The sequence below is a fragment of the Hippocampus bargibanti genome, linkage group LG04, assembly GCF_051943395.1.
Source record: "Hippocampus bargibanti isolate YZ-2025 linkage group LG04, ASM5194339v1, whole genome shotgun sequence".
NCBI classification, from domain to species: Eukaryota; Metazoa; Chordata; class Actinopteri; order Syngnathiformes; family Syngnathidae; genus Hippocampus; species Hippocampus bargibanti.
The window spans coordinates 18,691,529-18,719,513 of NC_142737.1; the positions used below are offsets into that span (position 1 = coordinate 18,691,529).

Genomic DNA, 27,985 nt, shown 5'->3' on the forward strand with positions numbered 1-27,985 from the left:
TATCAATTTAAATGCAATTATATTCGACTTGATATTGTGAGGCGCTTACGATTTGCATTGGTTAGCGTCATTGCCATAACAACGCAGTCACGTGTTCAAAACCGATGATAGCCCGCCACCTAGTGGCAGTATTGGACTGTTTAATAAGTAAAGTCAGTCGAAGGAGATGCTCTGACGTTCTCACAGTGGAGAAATTTACATTTCACATCAGACAAGTTATAAAAGGAAGAGGATAGGAAAGGAAGAAGTAGAACAAACACGAACAGGGGCTGCTGGAAAGGGAGCCACTCTCATGGCGCCACGTTGAAGTCAAAAGAACAAAAAAAAACTAAATAACAAATAATATGACAACACAGGGCGGCCCGGTAGTCGAGTGGTTAGCACACCGGCTTCACAGTGCAGAGGTCGCCCGGTTCGCGTCCCGGTCCGGCCTCCCTGTGTGGAGTTTGCATGTTCTCCCCGGACCCGCGTGGGTTTCCTCCCACACTCCAAAAACATGCATGGCAGGCAGATTGACCACTCCAAATTGTCCCTAGGTGTGAGTGTAAGAGTATCTGTTGTATGTCTTTGTGTGCCCTGCAATTGGCTGGCAACCAATTCAGGGTGTCCCCCGCCTCGTGCCCGAAGACAGCTGAGATAGGCTCCAGCAACCCCCGCGACCCTAATGAGGAATAAGCGGTACGGAAAATGAGATGAGATGAGATATGACAACACAAAGACATAGAGAGTCATTCATTCTTAAGCACTTTCTGTTCCCTCTTTGTTACATTAAGCCATTCTAGATGAAAGAGGAGAGGATAAAGGCCTCCTTTTCACCAGTGGATCAGGGACGTCATCGTGGAACGTGCACGTCTACTACAAGCTAAATGTTGAAAGTGTTGGAGGAGACTGGCCTTCTCTCCTCCGCGTGTTCATTAATATCGGATGATGAGTATTTTGGTAATCCAAATAAAAGCTGGAGTCGATCAACAGTACCTTCAAAGGGTTTATTTGCAGAATATTCCGGACACACATGATTTACAGACAATGGCTGCATGATCACGAGTGTGTTCACATCATGGACACACAACATATTTATTTTATCAGAAGGGCGGTGTCAAGACTATGGCGCGACACTGAGGCGGCATTCTTCCAAAACAATTCCTAGCTTTTATCAGTTTGTCTCCACAAAGTATCCAGTAAGCAGTGTATCAAACGTAACGTCCACTTCAATTCCAAGACATGACAGTTCCTCATACGCATCGGCGCTCTGCGCTGACGCTCCTTTCTTCTCATCGCGGGCTCCTCAAGCCATGCACCCATCCAGGCGCAGACTGTCCAACAACACCGACCTTTACGCTGAAAAACAATTGGTATCTGTTTCCACACGAGGTACAACAACACAAAGTGACAAAAGAAAACACAAAAACAAGACAAAAAAAATCAAGGTTCATGATTCGTCGTAGATGGCTGCCTACACCGGCGCCTTCTTGGACTTTGATTACCAAGTACAACTTGTATTTACTATGCGATTTATATTTAAAACATTGCCATGTCGATTAGTGTACAGTTATCAGCCAATTTGTTCACCTAAATTAAAATCATAGTGCTTTCTAATAGGAGGCACGGGGGTGACCAGATATAGGGGAAGGCCCCCTTCTAACACCGTTGGTAGGTAGGACTCGATCCCAGAGGATTAAATACTGCAAATAAACAAACGCTGCCGTTTATTTTGTCTCACGTTAGGTTTTTAGTGTCTCTGAGATTTCCCCTGGTGTCGTGGCTCCGTCTGGTCTACTCATCCTTCAGTTCATAGCTCCAAATAAAACTGTAGAGGTCTGCCAAACAAAACCAAATGCAGAATGATTTTCTACCGTGCATCTCCAGAGAAAATACAATGAAAAAAATATCCCTGTAGTTTTTGCAGATTGGGGAAATTCCCATCAACACATCATCAAGGTTCATCTAAATCTTACGGGTCAGTGTGAAGGTCTTCTACTAACAGGAAAGCTACTTCACAACTTGGTACTGCGCACCCTTTTTGAGATGTGAACATTTATTTTTTTTATTTTCACCACCTTGTCTTTCTTCAACAACCTTGACACCATCTTGTGTTCTCACACAAGCCCAAAATCACAGGTGCTGTGTCCTCAACGGGGATGTGGGGACTGATGTGGTCGAGTCCTGAGGGCCTCGCGAAGGGATGCATGCTTGACTATCCTCTTTCAAAAGAAGGCTGAAGATGTCCACGAAAGAACACCCTGGTCCAGCTGCTTGAATGGAAACTCAACACCAGATGTGCTCCATGAGAGTCACCCGCACAGGAAAGCCCTGGATTACTCACCTCTTCCTTGGCCATCTTCAGACATCCTTGACTCCCACTTGACACCGAAGTCGAAGGATCTGCATTGTCTGAGAAACAAATACACTTTTAACTGATTCACTGCCATTCACAAATGTATTTGGGAATTGAAAATATGACGTACAACGCCATTCCCGATTTTGTTCGGGTTTTGTTTTTTTCTTGTTTGGGTGCTGATAAAGTGCTGGTCATGGCTTCTGGCAATGTTTTTTTCCGTTCCACAAGGGAGCAGCATTTCCTTTTTTTTCATGTTAGCGCTTTGGTCCAGCTTCAGCTGTTGTTAAAGCAATATAAACCAGACATGGGCAAACTACGGCCCGCGTGCCACATACGGTCCGTTAGGCTTTTTAATCCGGCCCGCCGAACTTGCCCAAAGTATAGTAAAAACAGTGTCTGAAACTCATGACAAAAAGTTAGCAGACAACAGGGCAGGTAAGTGAAAAGTTGCCGGCCCCATTTTTCACAACTTAAAAAACAATGAAACAACAAATCACATTAATAACATTGTCACAAAGTAAAGTTTTTTCTAAAATCAAGAATGCACATACTACAAATGCTACCTTGCTTAATTTACGGCAAATGTGCATGGCTGTAGATTTTGCTGCAGTAGTCTATTGTCATTGTGGTGCACAATCCAACGTTTGCATTGCTTCCTACGAGCCACTAAGCCCCCTTTCATAAGTCTCACGTACACTTTACAGTCACGGTTTAATGTAAATTTACGTTTTGTAGCGTCACATATGTTGTTAGCTTCTTTTGAATCTTTCTTCTGGGCTGAGGTTCTGTGCATCTATTTTGGAAAATGACATGCAATTGCACGACTTTATAACGCTTGCGAAAGTCCGGAAGAGAGAAGCAGGCTTCTGATTGGCTGCCATGCTGAGTATGCAAATTTCAACTGCAGGTAGCCTACGTCTGTGTGCTCGGCGACGGTACACGTGTACTGTTTGCGCATGAAGGCGAGAGCGTCAGTGGAGTTTGTTGAGCGCGCGGTCAGGACAAACCATCTATGATTTGGCGGAATTTAACACAAGCAGTGACGTGCGGTGAGGTTCATGGCTGGTGAGGCACTGACGTCATCATAGTCAGATTTACAAACATGCACTCTACAGAGTAGTTTATTCACCATTTGATTGGCAACAGTTAACGCATTTTGTTTAAAAAATTATGTCAGCATTTTTTATATATACAAACTGTAGCATAGAAAAAAATAAATAAAAAAAACGTTTTTATCGTGTTACCTTTAGTCCATGTGCCGCTCCTTCTGAAGAAAGGCATCGATAACTTCTTTGTAGAAGCCTTCCTTATCTTTCTTCAGTTTTAAAAGTCTCTCTGTCTCAACGGAGATCACTGCCAGTGAAGAAAGTCGTCCTTGATCAGTCCTGTTTCGACTGTATGTTTTCAGTGCTGAGAATGACAATCTCGTCTACTTCTCCAGCAACAAATGGGGCTGCACCGATCTCCTTTTTAATGTCATTTCTAATGACATCACCAACTGCTTCAATTAAATCGTTCTGTATTCTGTTTCCCAGGCTAGAAAATATAGGGATGTCCCACAATGACTCGCTAGCCTGTCATCTTTCTGAGCTAAAGCATGTAATAGTTCAACATAGTTGCCACGATGAGCAGAGCCCTTACTTTCATCATTTCCACGAAATGCCAGCTGTTGTTTGGCAAGGAAGCAGGTGGCATTGATGAGATCTTTTAAAATCTCCCGGTTCTCCTTTACCTTAGCATTGTGGATGCTGATGTTGAGTCTTCGCTCATTTTTGATGAGGCTCCGTTGTAAAATTTTCAGGTCACAATATCCCATTTGAGTCCAGACATTGTCACAAATTGAGAACAGAAGGCAGGAAAAGCAGAAAAGGCGGTTTCTTGCTGGACATCCACACAGCCAGCCTTTTCGTGTGTACCAGTCCGCCTGAAAAGAGCGATTATTGTGTCCCGTTGTCTGAAGCAAACCTTTTAGCTCCGGTGTTGGTCTTCCTTTAATTATTACCTCCTGCTTCGATTGAAAGTCCAGTTTATAAAATTCTTTCAATTTAGATATGTAATCCTCCATTCTGAAAGTGAGGCCAAGCAACACGAAAAAATGACTGCAGGGTTGCACTTTACTTGCTAACTGTTTACTGTAGCTTTCTGTCTCTAATTCTATTATTCTGCAGACGTGGAGTAAGAAGTATCTCTGGAATCACAAGCGCCCCCTGCCTGTCATGAGGCGGGAGAACTGTGTGCCTCACCTACGCACAGCGTTTTGATAAAAATAAAACAAAATAAACACTGGAGTACAGTGTTTATAATGTACAATGACTCTACATTATATACACCAGCTAAACTGTAGAAATTTAGTTCATATACTAAACGTGTTTGAACGCTTTAATAGCGATATGCAGAAGGACAGCAATGCGGTCTCACTGCAGAGCAAGCCAGCACAGTAAGCATAGTGATTGCGCAATCCATAGTGAGGATCAGCCGGCTGGTGCCTCACTGCTCGTCTCTACTTAGTATTTGAACAGTAAATGTGAAAATTCAGCGATTTAGAAAAAAAATCCTAAAACGGTGAAGTTAAATGGACAAGAACTTTAAAGTACAAATCACTAAAAACATATAACTGTTTAATTTATTTTTTCATTTGATATTTCCATGACAGCTTTCCATGATGACAGGTGAGGCTCTGCCTCCCCTGCCTCCACTGACTGCACGTCACTGAACACAAGTAGGTATTATGGAGCTTGAATATTTCGTTGTGTAATATGTTTTGAATGTTGAAAGTGATTCCATTTTTCAATAAATATTGATTTCTTTAACTTTGCCCCTTCAATGAAAAATTATTAAAAACAGATGCAATCTTGATAAATCACAGTGCATATGTTATTTTAATCTATTTCCATTTCCTCCTCCAAGTATCCGCGAAATAGTATGTAAACGCCATATTCCTTGAGACGAATTTATTAACTAATCAGGGATATTTTTCACATTTGAAAGACAGTTAATAAATTGGGTTGTAGTGTTCTTACTGTGCTATGAGGTTTGTACACACTACATTTGAAGGACAACCGGCACCATTTTTTTTGTTTCCCACTGACATCAGAAAAACGTTTTATAGCATCTAAAATACCCAAATCAGGCAGGCTGATATTTTTAGTTAAATGAAAAACACCAATAAAAATGACTTCAAAATGAATCCGGAAATGGCCAGTTTCAGAAGGTCCCATCCCCTTGTTCGTGACGTCACGCCAAGACGTCTTGCCTTGCTCGAGAATCAAAACAATGGCTTCAGATTCGGAGAAGATGCTTTCTCTTTACTCATCCAGTTATGAATATGATTCAAATAGTTCTGAAGAGGAAAGCATAAATGTTTGCAATTGATTCAAGGAGTCCTCCCATATCAATTCGAGCCGTCAATGACAGCAATGTAGCACCCAGAAAATGCAGAAGATTGCGCCCAAGCTCCGTTGGAAATGGGTTGATTTGTCAGCTGGGAATTTGTGTCAGCGAATATCAAATAGTTGTCTTGGTGCAACACACAACGATTTACCATGGCGTTATTTATGTGTTTTCCTTCTAATTTCGCCACCAACACGGATAAACACGAAGTTTTCAGACCAATCAAAGTACCCAAAATGCATTGTGTGTCGCTTTCTCGGTCAGGGGCGGTCAAAACGTGACGTCACATGGGGATCGTCATCAACTCGAAAACAAGACTTGATGAATATTCAGCGCAAGTCTTAAAACTTAAACTATAGCTATATGCTGTGGAATCTTTGTAAAATGTGCTCAGTCGAAGTCATTTGAAGTGATATTATAAATTATGGACATAACTTGTCCGGTGGCGTCGGTTGTCCTTTAATGCTTTAGGTTTAGTATTTCCGGCCCAAACACTCCCTCCAAATGCTCCTGGCCCGGCCCCTCTGTCAAATTTTAGAACCCAATGCGGCCCGCGAGTCAAAAAGTTTGCCCACCCCTGGTATAAACCAATGGATGTATTGTATTTTGGACAGCCGCCCAGTTTGTAACACTGGATTGAATGTGTATATTGTGTTAAAACCTAATATTCTGCTGGTCTTGGAATTTGAGTGACAGACAAAAACCCTGGCACTGAAGTGGACACATTTTGCACGTCTAGCAGTGAATTAGTTAATATTAACTCTCCTAACTACTTTAGCTATTTTGGCAATCACACATGAGCTGCGTCTGCTACTGATTTATGCAGTCCATCTCGTGCTGTTTAGTGGCAAATGGGATTGAGTTGTTTTTTTTAGCAAATACTTTCCACACTATATTTTCATTGAGGCAAGGGCACAGCTTTGCCTTGGACTTCTACGACAAGTCCCCCCGGGTTTGCAAAGAAAAGAGCCAATATATGCCAGTCACTCCAGCGTATTACCACCTTGCCAGAATGACTTCATGCTTACATTTATCAAAACCAAAGTGTAAAGCAGCATTTTCACACATTTACTACATACACACTTTTAATACTCTCTACTGTGCACACGTGCCTTGTGCGATGCTCTGACGGATACAACGTGAAGAATGAACTTGGATAACGATGCAGCATCAAATCGGCGTAGCTGTCACTAAAACAAGACCGACCACGTAGCACGTGGCTAACTGTGACGTCAAGTTTGACTCCACAAAGTATGATTCTGTGTGGACCATGCAGCAAGTGACTGCGGTTTGCGATGAAGGAAAGAAGAGCTATCAAGGTTGACTCGCACTGACTCGTTTACAAAAGCTTGACAGATGAAGAAGTTGGAATTGGAGGTTATGTAAACACTGTTGCTGTCTGCTTGTTGACCCCACCTCAACTGCTGAGAGGGCAGCTGGAGACCTGACAGGGTGCAATGAAAAGGGCCAGAAACAACAGCCACAAACCATCAACTGTCCACAAAATACCTAGCAAAGTCTAACTCGGAGTCGTCCAGAAATAATTTTGCGGTCGAACAATGCTGCATAAACTAAAGCATTGGGTCACCACAATTGAATATGGGCAAATATGGATGGTCACTAATGTTGCACAAGAAAGTCTGGACCACAGTCTTTATTCAAGCTCAGCACAAAAAAACTGATGGGATTGAGGTCGCGGCTTTCAAGTTTATCCACATCAAATGCAACCAGGCAAGTTTTTCCAGACTTTACTTTGCGCACTGCGGCACAGTCATGCAGGGACAGATTCCCAGGAAATTCATTAAAAAACAGCAGTGGCTCATTTGTGAAGACTTGCACTTTGAAATGTGAGCTACACAGTTCATGACCTGCTGTGGACCAAAAATTAAACTAGTTGGAGAGCTGCTTTCTGACTACTGCTGAGGTGCCCTTGAGCGAGGCAGCAAAATTCCCAGGCAGCATTATTTGCATTTCTACACAGCTGTCATTGAATCCATCCTGTGTTCATCCATGACTGTTTGGTTCGGGACCACCACAAAAATGGACAAAATCCCACTTCAACGGCGGAAAAAAAATCATTGGCACCGCCCTACCCCCTCTCGAGGACTTGCACACTGCAAGAATCCAAACGCGGAAAATCCTACTGGACCCTCTGCACCCTGCCCACCACCTTTTCCAGCTACTCCACTCAGGCAGGTGCTACCGATCCACATCCAGCAGACATTTACACAGCTTCTTGCCCCAAGCCATTAACTCTCGAAACAGTAACCCAAAATAATAACTGTATAGTGCCTCCATTTTTCTCAATGTTTTGATGATACAAGTGCAACGTGTTCAGTGACGTGCAGTCAGGGGAGGCAGGTGAGGTTGTGCCTCACCTGTCATCATGGCAATATCAAATGAAAAAGTAAATTAAACAGTTATATTTATTGAGTGATTTGTACTTTAAAGTACTTTTCCATTTAACTTCACCGTTTTTGGATTTTTTTTTTTCAAAATTGCTGAATTTTCACATTTACTGTTCAAATACTAAGTAGAGACGAGCGGTGAGGCAGCAGCCAGCTGAGCCTCACCATGGATTTCGCAATCACTATGCTAACTGTGCTGGCTTCCTCTGCAGTGAGACCGCATTGGTGTCCCTCTGCATATCGCTATTAAAGTGTTCAAAAGCTTTTAGAATATGAACTAAATTTCTACAGTTTAGCTGGTGTATATAATGTACAGTCATTGTACATTAAAAACACTGTACTACAGTGTTTATTTTATTTTAATCAAAATTGTGTGCATAGGTGAGGCACACAGTTCTCCTGCCTCATGACAGGGGGCGATGGTGATTACAGCTTTTTCTTGTACCTCCTTGGCTGCAGAATAATAGAATTAGTGAGAGCAAGCTACAGTAAACAGTTAGCAAGTTAAGTGCAACCATCCAGTCATTTTTTCGTGTTGCTTGGCCTTATTTTAAGAATGGAGGATTACATATCTAAATTGAAAGAAATAGAGAGACTTTTAAAACTGTTGCATCAATAACTGAAAGTTATTGATGCCTTTCTTCAGAAGGAGCGGCGCATGGACTTCATTTATAAGTGATGGTAACATGATAATTAGATTTTTTTAATTCATTTTCTTCTATGCTACAGTTTATATAAAGAATGCTGACTAGTGCAGCGTGTTCTACCGGAAACAAATTCCTTGTGTGTTCTACATACTTGGCAATAAAGATGATTCTGATTCTGACATGACATTTTAAACAAAACACGTTAACTGTTGCCAATCAAATGGTGAATAAGCTACTCTGTAGAGTTCATATGTTTGTAAATCTGACTGTGATGACGTCAGTGCCTCACCAGCCATGAACCTCACCGCACGTCACTGAGCGTGTTCTACCGGAGACAAATTCCTTGTGTGTTCTACATACTTGGCAATAAAGATGATTCTGATTCTCATTTTGATTCTGACACCGTTTGACACCACTCATCTGTCCTTGGATGCCCGCATGTGTGTTTCAATTCTCTGCACTGTGTGCGGAGGAGGGGGTGAAATTGACTTTCAAGGTCAAGGTCAAGGTCGAGGTCATCTTTATTGTCAAATATGCCCTATGCTTCACATATGGCACAGATGAAATTTCTTTCTTGTCAAACCTCTGTGGAAACGTGCAAATGTGCTTATATGATTATTGTTAATAGAAAGTTCAATTAAAATTGCATTGCATTTTTACATCATTTGATCCACAAGAACAAAAAAAATAGTTTTCTGTTAATTTTAACTCCCGGGGTGGAGTTTGCATGTTTTACAGTCTGACCTCAACCCCTCCTAAAAAAAAAAACTTAAAAAAACTAAAACAAGAATCATCTCTTTGTTGTTAGCCACCGATAGCCACTTAAATGTCCAATTAATTTAAGATATTTGAAATTCTGTTCGTGATGAAATGTAAGGAAAGAGATGCCCATTCCACTTTAAGATGAGAGCATTGTCATCAAATGGTGAGTCGTTTTACTTTATTTGAATGTTGCTGTACTGACGACCATTTTGTATTTGAGGGGCCTTTGATCGAGCATCTTCATTTTTATTAAGTTCATAGAGTTGCTTGTTCTGTATCAAGTTCGCACAAGCCAGTGTCTTATTGTGACGGTCCCAAGCCCGGATAAATACAGAGGGTTGCGTCAGGAAGCCCATCTGACTTAAAAGCTTGGCCAAAACAAACTTGCGAATCAAACCTCTCAAGATGGAGGACACTGATTCGCTGTGGCGACCCCTGAAGGGCAAAAGTCGAAGGGAAAAGAATAATAAGAAACTCTGCTTTTGTGATAAACTACTGCAGATTTTCTGTAATTGTTTAAGTTGCCAATTTGAAAAGTGTTTTGGCATTACATTTGATATCATTCCATTTCACAATACCAGACGTGTAAGTTGTGGTGAGGGTTTGATTCTGCTCGCCCAGTTTGTGTATTTCATTTGAAAAGGGCTAATCCAGACACATCAAGAAAGGCGCAGTTGGAATGCAGCAAAGGAGAAATCGGGCTAGCACACATTCCTCCAAGCCACATCTTCTCCTGGCAGCTCGTGCCCGATGGCTCTCCAAGCACCATGGGCTAATGTCTTGGGTTTCTCTAAATATTTTCTAATGCCACTGAAGAATGTTCCAATGTTGTTGAAATAGCAGAGCTCTGATTTTTTTCTTTCACAGGATACTTGATGAAGAGGTTTTGGGACTGGCTTATTGTTGTTCTCCGAAACCGGCATGCAGTATTCCCCTCTGAGGATTCGGCATTCAGTTTACACAAGCACACACATGCCCGAGTTCAATACAATACGTGTAGGATTGTATAGCAAGCAATAAAGTTATACATGTCATGATTTATTTCTTTCACTGACAAAAATATTTGCTACTGCGTGAGCTTGAATGAGTATATTTGGCGTAAATTAAACCTGCAGTGTCAGAGTTTCTTTGGCCCAGTTGGTTTCCTTGCCATCGGACAGAGTAGGTCAACAGAGCCGCAGTCTGTCATCCAAGAATCATATATTCCACTATTTGTCATGCATAAATAAATAGAAGACTCTTTCTCTAGCCTCACCATGGCCTCACATTAAGGGTGGCAGACCAGGGGCAATTCTAAGATGAGGGGTGTTGTGGTGTTGAGCACACATCTTTTACATTTCATGGTTTTGTACATTGCAATGGAAATCTGATGCGGTACATTGGTTTTCCCTTACACTGTTGTCGGAACATGGTCACATCACAACTACCTTTGTAATTACAGACTACGTCAATTCATTTACATTTGAAACCTTCTATGGAGTATTTGGTCACTATGAATACCAAGCGTGTATCTGAGTTTGAATTAAAATAACTCACCAAAGAATCTACAGTAACACCATAATTATTTGCAATCGTCAACCATTGTGCGATCCCAAAAAGAGTGAATACATCATATATGCGTATGATTTCTTCTATTTCTACAAATCAAAATGTGAATACTGTTTACTTTTATAATCTTTGAATCATTTTAAGCCTTTCACACATCCTTTAACCTGGTAATAATAATAATAATAATAATAATAATAATAATAATAATAATACTTTGTTGAATTAAGGGGCGGTCTGGTGGTCGATTGGTTAGCACGCCGGCTTTAATTTCTAAGCGCCATTCAAAACTCTCAAGGACACTTTACAGTCACGGGATTTTTTTGTGCAGGTGAGCAGTGGCAGCCATTCGCGCAAGCATTCACTCGACTCTGAAGTAACAGAGCAGAAAACTTGTGCAAGGAAGAGGAAAGGAAAGAAAGAAAAAAAAAATAACAAGTAATAGGATGAACTACCTAGTCCAGCTACCGCTGTCCCTAAAATGGTTAATAAAACCCCTCCAGTTATACTTCTGTAACATCCTCGTAGATCTGGTGGATGAAAACATACCATATTTGGCTGACTTTCTATTCTTTCGAGTCTCCTTCTGTTGTGGTCTTCTTGAAAGCACATCAAAGCCTCCAGGGGTGGAGAGGACACATCTGCAGCATCCATGCAGACAAAACTGATGATTACCGTACCTCACTTATTACTGTTGAGAAAATGAAGGGCTATGTCTGCCAACGAGAACGCCAATGTATCAACATGCACATGTAATGTTTGCAATTGACACCATATTGAAGCTTGACAGGGACATGCAGAACGTATCCCATCAATGGGATTCTTGCGCTCTTGAATTCATCAGTAGTGCTTCCATCATATTGTAGTCTGATTATAGTATGAATTGCTGAATATCTTGCTGCATTAAACTGGAGAGCAGACAATGACTTTGGGCTGTTTCAGGTCCAGTTTATAGCCTGGAGAGGTATATTTACCTTTCTTCCTAAAAAGAGGGGATGAGGAAACAAAAATTGCAATAAATGGCTATTTGTTCAGCGGTTGTTTGGTCTGGTGAACAAGCCTTCTTTATAATTTTCTCCCACTCCCAATTCAGGATTTGGAATCTAAGGGCAAAAAAAATACCAGTATCGAGAAACTGTCCAATCAGGAATAAAATTACAATGATTGAGCCAGCATATGTTTTTCTCCAGCTTCACGTTACAGCTTTTGCCATGGTTTAGTTGATAAAAAAGAATTATACAGTAAAGTATGTTTTGAAATAAAAGGCTGCCTAATGTACTTGGAGTAATAAACACTTTTAATTAGCCACTTCATACGACGTTCTCTTCCCATAATTTGGGGTTGGCAAATTGGGCCAAGAGTCTAGCCTTGGGAAAAATTCAGCAGAAATAAAAATAAAAAGATGTTTATGAATGCACGTCGATTCATTACGAGTAAATGGCAATGGAACATTTTCCACATTGAGTGCAAGCCAGAGAGGGAAGTCAAGTGCAAATGTGAAACAAACCTGTGAAACGGTATTATTCTCAAGTAAACTGTTAATATACGTAAAGGGCAAAACATTGAAAAGGTTGATAGAAAATATTGGGCTCCCCTCACCTTGAAATTGACAATTCGAATAATCTTCAATGTGTGTTGACACCAAGGCAAAACGATTGACTTCTCTATAAACACGACGGAGTGACTTATATTTTCGCTCCTTTTACTTTTTGGACACAGAATGCCTCTCTCCGCTTTTTATGCACATTTTAAACAAATAGGTAGATAAACAAAGAAACCCGAGGAAAATATAGGTTTGTTCAAACATGTGAAATCCGTGTCAAACACAGGCAGTTTACTCCCAGCTACATCGGAATCAATTTCAAGCGACCTTGTTGAAAGACTGCAGTTGCATGAGTCCCACAATTTAACCCTAACCAGAATCCCAGACTTAATGGTGATGTTGCGCTCTCCACTATAGTAAGGGAGATACGGTGTTGTGGGATCCAGAAAAAAACCACAAGACAAGCAATGTGATACGTCTTGACTCAACAGTGGTTTACTTCGAATGCCCCGATCTAATGCAAACGTACGCGCACAACAATTTCCGGTCCAACGATCTAAATCGGTCCGACACGAAACATGAACCGAAGCAGGCGTTCCATGTTTAAATAAACATTTTCGATATATATCATTTGTAAACCAATAGAACTACGCGAATGTAACCAAAATAGGAAATACGATAATTTACAACCTGTCACATACTCCCCCTCAAAATAGATGTTGTCCCCAACATATGTACTAGTAAAAACATAACTACGCTGGACGACGTGCCCAAAACAATGACGCACGGTATTATGAACTGCATCCAAATATGAACTATAATAATGAACAGTTTACAGACTGGAACTCTTTTCATACATTCCGTTTTACTTATACAGGGCTCATCGGGGTCTTCTTGTTTCCATCTCACTGTTCTATTAAACCGAAGTGTCGATTAACCATTTCTGTAGTATTTCGTGGCATAATAGGGGTGTGCGCCATACATCCAAGGCATTGTCTGTTCACCATGATATGGTACTGTCCCTACATTGTAGCAAGATGGCGAACCAAGGCGATCATACGTGAATACCTTGGGTCTCCTGTGTTCTCGTCGTGGCCGTTGATTTCCCCCAATATCAGGATTACTGGGGGGTGGCTGGGGAAAAGGGGGACACGCTGTCACAGGTGGATCATTTTCCGGACCAATGTTGCCCTCCTGAGATTGGTCAACTTCCGCAGCTCCCGGCTCCGTCCCCGGCAGTTCATTCCCCAGTTGATTGTCATCATGGTGGGTTGTCTCCACAAAGCTCACGTCCCGCGGTTCTGGTGAGTCTGGTCGGGTGCTCTGGCGATGCAACACTGGATAATACTCATCCTCCTCATCATCCTCTTCCGGATCCATTTCCGGCATCTTGTTCGGTCGTTGCCGAGTGGACTTTTCCTTGGACTGGGACTGTAGTGAAGTCTCTAATGGCAAATGATCACATGGCAGCAAGAGATTGCGGTGGAGTATCCTAGATCTGCCCTTCCCCCTCTCAGGTTTCAGCTCATAAACTGGAATGTCTTGGCTGACTTGACGAACCACTGTATGAACAACATCCTCCCAGTGGTTTCTCAGTTTGCCTGAACCTCCACGTGGGGTTAAGTTTCGAACCAGAACACGATCACCGGGCAACAGGGTAGAATACTTTAGTTTACTGTCATATAGTCTCTTACTCCTGGCAGCAGCTTTGTTGTTATTTTCTTGCGTGATCGCATACGCTTCCTCCATGCCCTGTTTCCACTTCTTCACATAGTCCTTCTGGTTGGTTTCACCCTGGTTCGAGTCTGGATTCAAACTAAACAACATATCAACTGGCAAACGTGGTGAACGTCCATAAAGTAAGTAAAAAGGTGAGAACCCTGTCACCTCACTTTTGGTACAGTTGTAAGCATAAACGAGTTTGTTTAGTGAGTCTTTCCAGTTACTCTTTTGTTTCTCTGTCAGTGTCTTTAACATCTGGATCAGTGTTCGATTAAATCGTTCAACTTGTCCATTTCCCTGTGGATGGTAGGGGGTTGTCCTTGAACCCGCAACCCCACAATATTCCTTCAGTTGAGCAAAAAGTTGATTTTCAAATTCACCACCCTGATCATGGTGAATTCGAAGGGGGAACCCAAACTTTAAAGCATAGTCATTAAAGATTTTGTCTGCCGCTGTTTTGCCAGCTTTGGACGTTGTAGCATAAACTTGAGCGAAACGTGTAAAATGGTCTACTAGCACAAGCACGTATTCATAACCACCCTTACATTTGTCAAGATGCAAAAAGTCAACGGAGACAAGTTCAAAAGGCTGAGTAGTCACAATATTAGTAAGAGGGGCTCTGGTCTCACGGTTGGGCTTTTTGTGTTTTAGGCACACACACTCTCTCAGTACATAGTCCTCTATTTCTTTTTGCATAAAGGGCCAGTAAAAACGATCCCTTACAAGGGAAAGAGTCCTTTCTACACCATGGTGGCCCATTTCATCATGCAGCTCTTTTAACACTGTCACCTTGTGTTTTTCAGGAAGCAGTAGTTGGGTTCTGTTTGCCGTTTTTCTGTACAAAACACCTCTGTCATTAAAGTGTAGCTTGTCCCATTCCCTCACAAGACAAACAACTTGAGGACAATGCTTTCTTAGTTCAGTACCTAGCGGTTTCGTCTCCGCCAGTTTGTATCTAATAATATGTCCTATAATGGGGTCAGTCTCTTGATCTAGCTTGATCTGTCCAACAGTCAATGGGGCTATCGGTGTGTTTAGTGACACCTCGGCACACATAGCTGAGATTCCCATAGACCAAGCTGCACTAGACTCGTTCTGTTGGTCAACCGCTTGTACGGCAGCACTCACAGCATCATATGACATTTCTTTTGTACATCCTTCCATATATGTTACCATATCAAGGGGCATCCTAGATAAACTGTCTGCATCAACATTTTCCTTACCGGGACGATATTTAACAGTAAAATTAAAATCAGAAAGTTCTGCGACCCACCTGCACCCAGTTGCATTTAACTTAGCAGTCGACAGTACATACGTGAGTGGATTATTGTCACTATACACAGTGAAGAATGGTGCATAGTACAAATAATCACGAAACTTGTCTGTGATCGCCCACTTAAGCGCCAAAAATTCCAACTTGCCCGAGTGTAAATTATAATTCTTCTCAGCTGCAGTTAATGTCCGAGAGCCATAGGCTATCACGCGAAGTTTGCCATTTTGTCTTTGGTACAACACAGCACCTAAACCCCGGTTAGAGGCATCTGTATGCAAAATGAAAGGATGCGCGAAGTCAGGAAAACCTAAAACTGGTGGTTGAACTAAACAGTCTATTAGCTGCTCTAACACTGACTGATGCTCATCACTCCACTCAATACGTGTGTTGGAAGACACACTGTTATGTCTCACTTTCCATTTTTGTCTTTGATGCTGCTGAGTCTCAACATTCAGAGGGGCTTTAAGCAAAGCATACAAGGGACTAGCGATACAAGAGAAATCTTTGATGTATTGCCTATAATAGCTTAATAGTCCCAAAATGGCTCGAAGCTCACCGACAGTGCCTGGCTGCTTGTTTTTCAGGGCACGCACTGCTGCTGTATCTGCCGGGTCCATTCTGCTCCCCTCAGCAGAGACAATCCTGCCGAGGTACCTCACTTCCGGCTTAAAGAGGTCACACTTTCGGGCTTTGAGTTTTATTCCATTTTCCCTGAGACGTCGCAACACTCGTCTGACGTCCTCAACGTGGTTGTCAAATGTCCCGCTGAAAACAAGAATGTCATCAAGATAGGGGACACATATTTCGTCCCGTAACCCCTCCAGACATTGTTCCATACACCGCTGGAACGCTGCTGGTGCATTCATGAGTCCAAACGGAATTCGAATCCATTCATAAAGGCCCCAAGGGGTCACGAAGGCAGTCAGGTGTCGGCTCCCTTTGGACATGAACCCCTGGTGGTATGCTTTGCCTTGGTCCAGCAGCGAGAAGATGGTGTTACCCCCAAGGCTATCCACCACGTCCTGTACCCGTGGGATGGGGTGCCGGTCAGGGTGTGTTTTCCGGTTCAGCTCTCTGTAATCAATACATAAGCGCAGTGTACCATCTTTTTTCCTGACACAGACGACAGGGGATGAGTAGGAGGAAGTGGACTTTTCCACCCACCCCTGCGCTATCAAGTCCTGTAAATAGTCTTTCACCTCTCTGTACATTGGCTTTGGGACAGACATATATGTCTTTGAAACAGGCTCAGTGTCTTTCAACAAAATGTCCATTTGTAGGTTTTCCACACACCCTATGTCGTCGTCCGATTTTGAAAATGATGCCGATTCCTCTCTCAACATCTGCTGAACAGTCTTTCTTTTATCTTCGTCCAAATGAGAAAGGTCAATTGGGGGGTCCCACTGCTCACTGAGAGCGATGGTGGTATTCTGGACATGGACCTCATTGACAACCACTGAAGGAAGGTCCCTTTTAAATATGTTAGCTGGGTAGACAGACCCTACCGACTGCACTGTACCAATAATAGCCTTTACTGGAAACCTAATATCATGATTAGTAGGGTTCTGGACACTAACAACTATCCTAGGGATGGAACCTGCCTTAACTGAGACCAACGAGTCACAAAGCTCGAGGCCATCTGGCCACTGTGGGTTTTCACTTGGCTCAAAAACCAATGTAACATCTTCCTTAAAGGGCTTAGCCTGTACTTTGCATGGAATAATAAGTGAGCTATGCCTGGCTATAGTGAATCTCTCATTTGTTGTTTTTACACGGTACTCATGTGCTTGTCCCAGACTAACTGCTTTTATGAAAGTGGCAGCTTTATTGCGCTTAAGGTGGGGAAAAGCTAGTCTAACCGATTTCAAGAGCTTTTCTGTATCCCCTGTTTGTGACTCATTAGAGAGGCTATCTAACACAAGACGCTCAATGACATTAAACCCTATGATAGGACACTGTTGCTGGTCACCTTTTAGTACTAATACTGGTACAAGTAGCCCTGGATCATTAGCACCAAGTTTAAATGATATCTCAAGCCATCCTACATAAGGCATATCCGTTCCATTAGCTGCCACAATATTGAGAGTGTTATCAGGGTCAATAAGTTCATTCACATTTTTCAATGACACGTCAGGTAAGTTTGTTTGTTTCCATAACTCATCTACAGCACACACCTGGGACCCCGAGTCCCAGAGTGCTTCAACCCTTTTGTTACCCAAAAAGCACCGAATAAGACATTTCTTTCCCACTAACTCCCTGACCGAAGGTAATTTGCCACACTGGTTCTTATCTGTACGCTCGACAAATGACTGCTTATGTCTCTTCTGAACGGGGCCACGTGTGTGGGGCTTACATTCCATTTTCATAGCACCACTGTAACACTGGGACCTATCTGTCTCTGTGGTCACACCATGTCCCACTGGAGTAACCCTTTCTAGTTTAAAGCATGGTTCCTAGCTGAGTTCTGTGCTTTGCAGCCTGCTCTGAAATGTTCACTACTGCCACATTTAAAACAGTGCTGACAATATTCTTCACCTGTCTGAATACAAGAATAACACCTGGGCTGAGGGCGACGGGGCATGTAGTACTGCGGAGGGGCGAACCGCTGCTGGAACTGTGCTGCCCCCCTCATCGGCCTGGGCCCTGGTGCTGGGTGGTACTGCTGAAGAGCTGATGGGGAGTGCTGGGTGTAGTAGTGCCTGGCTGGTGGATCTACCTGATATTGTGAAGGTGGAGTGAAGGCGACCTGTTCAGGGTAGTGGTCAGGCAGGCGTTCAGGTCCTCCGCTGGTGGGCTGAGAAGTGGCTGTTGGTTTCTGAATAGTCTCTTTGATCTGGGACACTTCTGCACGCAGCTCTTTTAACAGCATCATCTCTGACCTCATCTCTTTGATCTCTGAAAGGAGTTCATTCGGCACAGTAACAGTATTCTGCTTTAAAACTGTCTTCTTCCCAATCGGGACTGGTGTGTCATCTACCTGGACAGTGTTCAGCGTTGTCACCCGTGCAGCAGCATTTTTCTTTTTTTCCTGTCGCTCTTTTTCATTTGCACATGCCATGTTTAATTTTTCTAACAGTACTTCATCTGATGTGGTGGTTAGCAGGAGGAAAGGTTGCATGTCACACTTTACATTGTCACTCTGTAACCCCGTCAGAACTGTGTGCAGGAATAAACTCTGGACCAACGTGGGATCATACTTCACCCCTGATTCAGCTTCTTGAGATGCAAAAAGAATCCTTTGACGAAGATCCATTGCACGCAGTAGAAATTTCTGTGGGGACTCTTTATTAGTCTGCACTTCCGATGAGAGCTGCTTGTACAACTCAGTGGCTCCTCTCTCTTGATAGTGAGATCGGAGAATCCTTCGTAAAGAAGTTAGGGTAAGATTTTCTTTCCCTTCGAGGTAGCTTCTCAACTGCAGACCTGGTGTTATGGCACGAACCACTGCATCGATGATCTCATCCCCCTGGTAGCCTTTACTGAGCCCACTTTCTATCTGTCTGACCAAATTAGGAAATGTGAGTTTATCTTTTTGTCCGAGTTCACCTATTTGTCCAGATATTTTGAAATCTTTGCGCCAGGGGGCAGTGTCTGGGGGCACTATGCTTCTCTTTCGCACTGCATCCCGACCTTTTTCACTTGGTTTGGCTATTCCTGGTTCAAAATCTTTTATACTTTCAATCAAGTCCTTTATACGTAGCAAATCTGACATTCCTCCATCTTCTAGCTCTAATTCAGCTCTTTCAATGTAGGTTGACACAATATTAATTAGTTGGCCTCGAGTCTTTCCTGTAAGTTGCTCTCTTTCCAGTCCAGATATTTGGATTTCAGCACATAACTCTGACAACTGTTGAAAATTCAGTCCAAATAACTTGCCTTTGATGTCCAACTGTAATTCCTCTAACGCCATTTTCGAGAGGGTAGACGCAGTTCAGCTGGCCGGATTCACTTCAAAGTCTTCCAGTGCCCTCTAGTGGTGGCTGTACGCACAGAGATGCAACTGGAGCACATGTAGAAACAAACCAGTAAACGGCGACGCCACTCCGACTGGGTTGATTGGGGATATTCGGCGCGAGCTTCTACCCACGGCGAGTAGACAACACTCGAACGCAAATATCCCAGCGGTGCCTCCAAAATGTTGCGCTCTCCACTATAGTAAGGGAGATACGGTGTTGTGGGATCCAGAAAAAAACCACAAGACAAGCAATGTGATACGTCTTGACTCAACAGTGGTTTACTTCGAATGCCCCGATCTAATGCAAACGTACGCGCACAACAATTTCCGGTCCAACGATCTAAATCGGTCCGACACGAAACATGAACCGAAGCAGGCGTTCCATGTTTAAATAAACATTTTCGATATATATCATTTGTAAACCAATAGAACTACGCGAATGTAACCAAAATAGGAAATACGATAATTTACAACCTGTCACAGTGACACTTGCTGGGCTGTATCATTTGTTATATTTTCTCCTGAGATTCTGGAATTAATCTAGGTTTGTCCCAGAGAGTTTTTTTTTATTTGGTCATGGAAAAAAATAACATCAACCTTTCAAGATTGATGGATTCCAAAAATAACGGAGATGTGAGACAGTCTATTTTCGTCAATGGATGCTACAGCTTCGTGTTTGCTTTTGAAGGATTTTTTCAAATTATCAAAGTCAAAAAAAGTCAGTCAGCTTTATTGTGAAATAATAATAATAATAATAATATTTTGTTGAATTAAGGGGCGGTCTGGTGGTCGATTGGTTAGCACGCCGGCTTCACAGTGCAGAAGTCGCTGGTTCGCGTCCCGCTCCGGACTCCCTATGTGGAGTTTGCATGATCGCCCCGGGCCCGTGTGGGCTTTCTCTGGGTCCTCCGGTTTCCTCCCACATTAAAAAAAAAACATGCATGCATGTCAGCCTGATTGAACACTCCAAATTGTCCCTAGGTGTGAGTGTGAGAGTGAATGGTTGTTTGGCTTTGTGTGCCCTGCAGACCCTAAGCGGTACGGAAAATGGATGGATGGATGGATTAACTACTTAAACATTTTCAAAAGCATTGCAGTATCTTTTGCATCATACAGTAAACAGTAACCCCCCAAAATGAACAATCAAGCAAGTAAACAAACAAATAGGTGAATGAACGAATAAAGAGGGACAGACGGACAGAAGGACGCACGGACAGACAGACAGACAGACAGATAGATAGATAGATAGATAGATAGATAGATAGATAGATAGATAGATAGATAGATAGATAGATAGATAGATAGATAGATAGATAGATAGATAGATAGATGGATGGATGGATGGATGGATGGATGGATGGATGGATGGATGTCGGGTTGTGAGACTTGTTGTGGCTCAATATTAATTCACATCTAAGGCGCTTGGCGTATAAGTCGCAGGGTCATTGGATTGGATTTGGATTGGATATGCCTTTATTAGTCTCACAGTGGAGAAATTTACATCATCTTTTGAAGAAAATCAAGGATTTTGAGTGCACCTTCTATACTGAAAAATACAATATTTGTGATGCAACACTGCACTAGTACTACTAATTAAGCAGTAGATGTTAACAAATAAAATATTATAATGTCATTAGTACTAGAAGTAGCATGCAATTGTCAACTAGTGCACTGTTTTCCCTCACTGGTATATGTAATTTTCCGACCACACTACAGATGTTGTCCGATTGTGAAAACAATCCTTATTAGTCAATGATTTTGGTTGTATTTAAGTAATTTTTCTCTCAATTAGGTCATGGTTAGATTTAACATATTGCAATAGGGACTGAAGTGTTCACTTTATTTATTTGTCATGATCGTTAGTTCATTTCTTTAGGTTTAAAATGTGCATCTTGTATCTGGTGAGGAATAAAATAGTAGTGTTTGTAGTACGTCTTGCATCCCCAATACGTTTTAAAAGAAACCTTGGGCTCTGAGAAGTATTTTGTATCCATCAATAGAGAGACCTTTGACATAAAATAACACACTGGTCCTTCGAGACACACCTAAACATACAATCACTCACACCACAGGGCTTTGGCATCAGTTGTTAAGCGTTTCTTTTTTTTTTTTTTTTTTTTGGGGGGGGGGGGGGGGGGTGAGTCACAAAAACCATATAGGCTGTCAACCATAAAAGACAAAGAACATAAACCCAAGGATGCAAATAAGGCTATAAAATGCATTTATGTGGTCTTGGCACTCGTGATAGGAAGAATATTTGGAGTCAGACAGCAGTTTCCTGAGACGAGACTGCATCCAACATTGACAAATTCGAAAATTGACGTTTATTTTTTTGTACGCATATTGCAACCACTATAGGCTATTTTTTCTGATGTGTAACTACAACTAATGCACCAAACAGACAGAAAACTAACCTACAGAGAATTATTGTGTGCAAACCGTTGCTTACTCCAAGGGGGCGATACCCCTGCCGCCCCTCCTTCTGAATGTTTGCACAGGTGCACTTATGATGTAGTCCGTATATCATACAGGCAGTGTGTGATTGAGCACCGACCCACTTGGAGCACCATTTGGCATTCGGGCACTGCTGTCACTTCCTTGAGTCTGACTATATGCCAGAGCAACAAATGGCCCCTTTTCACCTTTCGCCGTGCCTTTTGATTCCTTGCATGCTCCAGATATTTATATGCATCTGTTTCTATATATACACGGTATATAGTCAAACATACACGCACCCATTCAGATTCAATGTTCATAACATGTTATTAGGAGATCAATAAATAAAATACATTGTACTCAAAATAAATAAATACAATATATTGTACTCAACAAAGATGCTTATTTGTAGACAAACACTATTGTCTTTTGCTAATAGCACTGTTGAGATATACAGTGTGGACATTGTAAAAGTTACCAATTAATCCTTGACTCCTAATCATTCAACTTCAAAGCTTCTCCAACTAGTCCTCACAATATCTTGGCTTTCTTTTATTTTTTTTAGGTTCCCTTTGAAAATTCATTCATGAAATAAAGAGCATGTTAGTCACCAAGAAGTATTCAGCTGTTGACCGACTCATAAGTAATCATGCTGGGTCGCTCTCCTAAATCTGAAATATGATAGTTTCAAATTCTCAAAATGAATGAAGAAATAAATATAGCTGAGGGTAATTCACGATGGCATGGCAAGACATTGGGGCTGAAATCTGGTTGGACATAAAATAAAAAGATAACCTACAAACGACTTCAAGATGTGCTGCCAAAACATATCATATTACATACATGAAGACAAAATACGGTGATAAATACAACACTTAATTCATTCATTAATGGTCATGGACAATACTTAATTTCATCTAAATTTAAACAACGTTTTCAATGTAGGTCAGTTCTTCTGATATCGTTTAGGCCTGCAGAGAAGGCCTTGAAGGCCCTGACAGCATTGCATATATATTTGGAGCAATTTAGTGAAATTAAATATGTCGTGTTGGCAATTGGTGAGAATCAGAGCCATATTCTAGATGACTGTCCACCGCACTTGATGTTAACCACCTTTGTTGTGAAATACTTGTTGTTTTTTCCTAACCAGCCTTTGATTTGTTGAATGGCGTTCAGTTTTCATTGGCAGGACATAAAATTTATAGCAAGTGAAGAGGAGGGTTTGTCTTTTGAAGTTCAGTCTTGATGAACATAATTTCCTCCTCTCATAAAACAAACCATATGATCTGCAAGCCTAAAAGACATAAAATATAATTCTGCCCTCCAAAAACAACACACATGTCCAAATCCTGCTTTATTAGTCACCCAGCTGTTATAGTCATATTCTTCACCGGGAACGTGCAGTGACAAGTGCCAGGAAGAGGATCACTGGATCCACACACCCATCCATGCTTGCTCAGCCTTTTCTCCCCCCTGACGTGTGAATTGGCAAACAAACAGTTTGCAACACTGCTCTCTTTCCTGTAAGCGCCTCAGGTGTTTCAGTTTCATTGCCAATTTCCATATCAACTTTCTGGGAAAAGTCTTTCTTGACACCACTTAAGTTTGCACAGCCAGGAATGTATTATATTTCAATTCCCCTTGCTCATAAGAGCGCAGATATTAAGGATGCATTCTTGTGGAATCTGCACCATATAGGTCGATACGTTTTGCAGCCACAAGGCTTTTCCAGCAACTTCCAAAGCACCTATTAAAGATACCCGCAGTACTTACCTCCAGTCCTCTTTAAACTTTTTGGTCTCTCATAGCTTTTTAATTCCACATAAAATATAAGAAGAGAAATAATCAAATGAAATGTAATACAGATTTGACTTACAATGATCAACCTAATCATATTATTAAAAGGTGACCACTGCCACATAGGGGCTCTTGTCACTTCTAGACTGGACATGGCTTTGAGTTTGGGTTCAAGACAATGCAGTAGGTATTATTAGTCATAGCCAATCACTGTTCAGGCATTGCACTCGATTGTCGAGACAGCACAGTCGTCTACAAAGGTTAGATCTTATGGCTAGTGTTAAAATTATGAGTTAAACCTGAGCAAAGTGCCACAGAGAGTTGAAGGTCGTGGGAATTTAATGATCATTTTAAGCCTCATTTTAGGAGCGTTTGCTCTCTGAGTTATTCACAAAGTAGTGAACCATACCACGTCATTCATAGGGTACAATTGCACCTTTTAGGGATACTCCTTTAATACCCAATCACCTCCTTCCCAATTAGCCTGTTCATCCATGGAAAGTCCAAAACAGGTGATTGCAATCTTTTGTTGCCCGTCCCTCAGCTTTTTGTGGAACATGCTGCAGCCAGGAATCAGATTCAAAACAGTGTAATGCAGTGGTGTCAAACTCATTTTTTTGCCGTGGACCACATTGTAGTGACGGTTTCCTCTTAATGGCCGTCATGAATTTGGGGAAGCCATTAGAATGTTACATATAGAAATCACAAGTTTTCAAATCTGAAGTCAAGAATAATGACTGCTATTGTGGTTTACATATGACGATTTGAAATTTTGGTTCAGATTTTAGCAAGCATCATGGAATTTCACATTTTATTTACTTTCGCAGGCTGAATAAAATGATGTGGCGGGCCTTGACTTGGACACTTCTGATGTAATATTTGCAAAATATCGTATTTTACACAAGGTCCTGGCTCCCATATTTATTGCAATTGAAGTTTATACAACATGAAGTAAATGCAAGGAAAGAGATTGATTTCATATTACAGATTACTTTGTTATTGCACTGGCGAATTACAATTTTAACACAGAGTGGATAAATTTCGCTATATCATGTGCTTCTGGTTACAGTTCCACAAGTCCAAGAGTGCTGGAATGTATCTCGATAGTCTAAATGAAAGCTGTATATTTGGAAGGGACGGGTACCCAAACTTGAGCGCTGACTGTACAGCAAATCAACTCTGTACTCCCAGAGGTGGGACCGAGAGCCACTGTCACTCTTGCTTTCTGGATTGAGGTTAAATTATTTGAATGTGTGCCTGTTTTCATTACGCCAGAATGCAATAGTCTGGCAAAGTTCGACAGTTGGGCATGAAAGAGGGTTTTGGCAGGATTTGAGTTCTCCAGTTTGCTCCTTTTAATATCATACGCAGGCGAATGGGAACACAGACCTCAGTGTGGCGCGTAGTAAAAGGGGCGGTTTGGCCGATGGTGTTAAAGAAAGTATGGTAGGTGCATATCAAACTTGGTAATGAAACCTAAATGTATGACCTGATGAAAAATAGTGTCCCATTACATCGTTCTCCATGAAAAGAGCCAGCTCATCATTGAAATTGTGAAACATAAGTCCTTAAAATGTGCACATTAGTGTCTTCTTTAAATAGCGCTCAGAAATAATGGAGATTCTAATTTGCAATGAAACAATACCATCGATGGATGAAACAGCCGAATGTCAGTCACATTTTAACAAGCCCCATGTTAACGTTAGCATCAACATACTTCTGTGAGAAGTAGATTGCAGATAGCAAGTGTGGAAGCCTATTAGCCGTGTGCAGGCTAGCTAGTAGTAACTTCGCCTCTGGACCGGCAAATTGAATTTCATTCCGATCGTTTGCCTGGATTTTTACAAATCACGAGGAACGGAAAACCATTCATGTTAACGGCGAGTACTATCACAAAGTTATTTTAAATAATACATTCTGATATTTTGTTGAAAAGTGGCCGCGCGTGTGTGTATGTGTGTGTGTGCGCACGTGCGTGTGGCTCTCACTGAAAAACATTTCTAAATATTTTACTTATATGGCTCTCTTAGTCAAAAAGGTTCCCGACCCCTGACCTACAGGAAACCCACGCGGTCCCAGGGAGAACATGAAAAATCCACACAGCGACCTCTGCACTGTGAGGTTGATGCGCTCACCACTGGTCCACTCGGGTACCGATTAAATAAGGCTTTTAATATTTTGCGGATCCAGACAGATTTTTTTTGCCTAATATTGCTCTTTAAACATTTTGGGTTGCCGACCCCTGGACTAAATTGTAGGTCATGGTGTTAAACTAAATGATGTGATGGTCCACAGGGTAGTTATGGTACCCCTCAGCCATAACGACAGTGAGATTTTTTGAAAGTATAATTGCCTCATCATTTTATTCCTCAAAAGGTATTCAACAAATAACTGTATAACTACAGACACAAGTGAAATTTGAAATTTGTTGAGTCAATTTGCAACGTGGGTGCGAATTTGAATAGAAAACCTGGAGTAGAGACACAATGGCTTTAAAATGATGTGACATGCCAGATGTGGCCCGAGCTTGTTACCTGTGCTGAAGGCATCCGCAGCGCTTCACAGAAAGCACTCCTTCCTGATTCTTACAGGATGTGGTCTGTCCTGTCTGGCTCCTGGAAAGAAAAGGCCGTCAGCTTCAAAGGCAGGAAAACAGGGTGGAGAATTAGGCAGGACATGGGCTGGAGGCAAAAATAAACCTCTGCCGTGCTCAATGGCCTTTTCAGCTCTCTGCTTTACATTTACCTGAAGAAAAACAAGGATACAGTAGTTTAAACATTGCCATTTGTACCTCTGGTGCCATTGACTCTTTTTATCGCTGTTACCTTACAAATAAGGGGGGACGGAACTCTGATTGGCTTTTGCAAATATTGACTTTGAAAGTATGTGCAGTTGGCAGGCAAAGGCAGATTCACCCTATTCTGGTGACATCTGAGTCATGTTCCAGCCAGAGTGTGTGTGTGCCAACAAGTGGGCTACTCACGCCCCCCCCCCCCCTCACACACACACACACACACACACACACACACACACACACACACACACACACACACACACACACACACACACACACACACACACACACACATAATGCGGAGAAAAACTGTCAATAAGTGCATAATAAATTAAGCAAGGTACAGCTCTGAATTTCCATGAAATAATAGTCATACATACTTGCGTTCCAACCTTTTACACTTGTCTTGAAGGCTCACTCACATGTTAGGCACATGTTGTGAGAAGTAGGGTCGGATTCAAATAATTATCACTTAAAAGATGCGCCGTCTTCACTGTAAAGCACTGGCGCATGTGTTTGGCATTAGCGGTCCTGTGCTCCACATTAGAATAGACATCCTATGATCATTAAAAGAGCCTGAAAGGGAGCCTCCGACAGAAGAACGACTATTTATGAAAGCAAAAAAGACCACAACAGAATAACTGGTACATTGCATGTTGGAGCAGGAGGTGTAGTAAAAGCTGTCAACAAATTACATTTTGATTTTTTTTTCTCTCTAACCCAGTGACTGTCATGGATATTGTTTTTGAGATTGCTCATCATAAATCACTCTGCTATGGACGTGCACGATTGAGGACCCAAGTGCAGAAAGCAGGGAAGGAAAGCAGAAGTACTCTCAAAATGGGAATTCAATCCTTCCATATACCTTGTAACCTGATAAAATCATAATCTGCCCGCTGTAGTAATTGATGTCCCTGAGTGGGTTCATCTTAAAAAGAAAGAAAAACCCACAAAGGCAAGAAAGGTCCGTTGGATGAACTACCGTATTTTCCGGTGTATGAGGCGCACCATAGTATACGGCAGACTCCCAATGAATGGTGTATTTTCACATTACATTTTCCAAATATAAGGGGCACCGGATTATAAATCGCACCTTCAATGAATGAAAATAGTATTCTAAATATAATTAATAATTAATTATATAATTAATGTAAATTTCTCCACTGTGAGACTAATAAAGGCATATCCAATCCAATAATATATAAATATAATAAACGTTTTCCAAATATAAGGTACACCACGTATGAGGTGATACAGTAGAGACTGGGGTTACACACTACTTCTACAGGGGGAAATGGAGTCGGTGGCTGCTGACAGTAGTTGTGAGACCTGTTGTGGCTCAATATTGCTTCACATATAAGGCACACCTGCGTAT

General features: G+C 41.8%; 1 long non-coding RNA gene across 4 annotated transcripts; it reads right to left on the minus strand.

The window, feature by feature from the left end:
- Positions 1 to 967: 967 nt before the first annotated feature.
- On the minus strand, positions 968 to 26,732 carry LOC148899370 (uncharacterized). Of its 4 annotated transcripts, none has more exons than XR_016114861.1 (3): positions 26,642 to 26,732; positions 26,351 to 26,431; positions 968 to 2,391 (listed from the first exon to the last, which is right to left on the minus strand). It is a non-coding gene; the product is annotated as an uncharacterized LOC148899370 (long non-coding RNA). The 4 variants fall into 4 exon arrangements; XR_016114862.1 differs by lacking the exon at positions 26,642 to 26,732 and having other exon boundaries at positions 968 to 2,249; positions 2,324 to 2,391; positions 26,351 to 26,549; XR_016114863.1 differs by lacking the exon at positions 26,642 to 26,732 and having other exon boundaries at positions 968 to 1,338; positions 1,721 to 2,391; positions 26,351 to 26,549.
- Between the last annotated feature and the right edge of the window lie 1,253 nt (positions 26,733 to 27,985).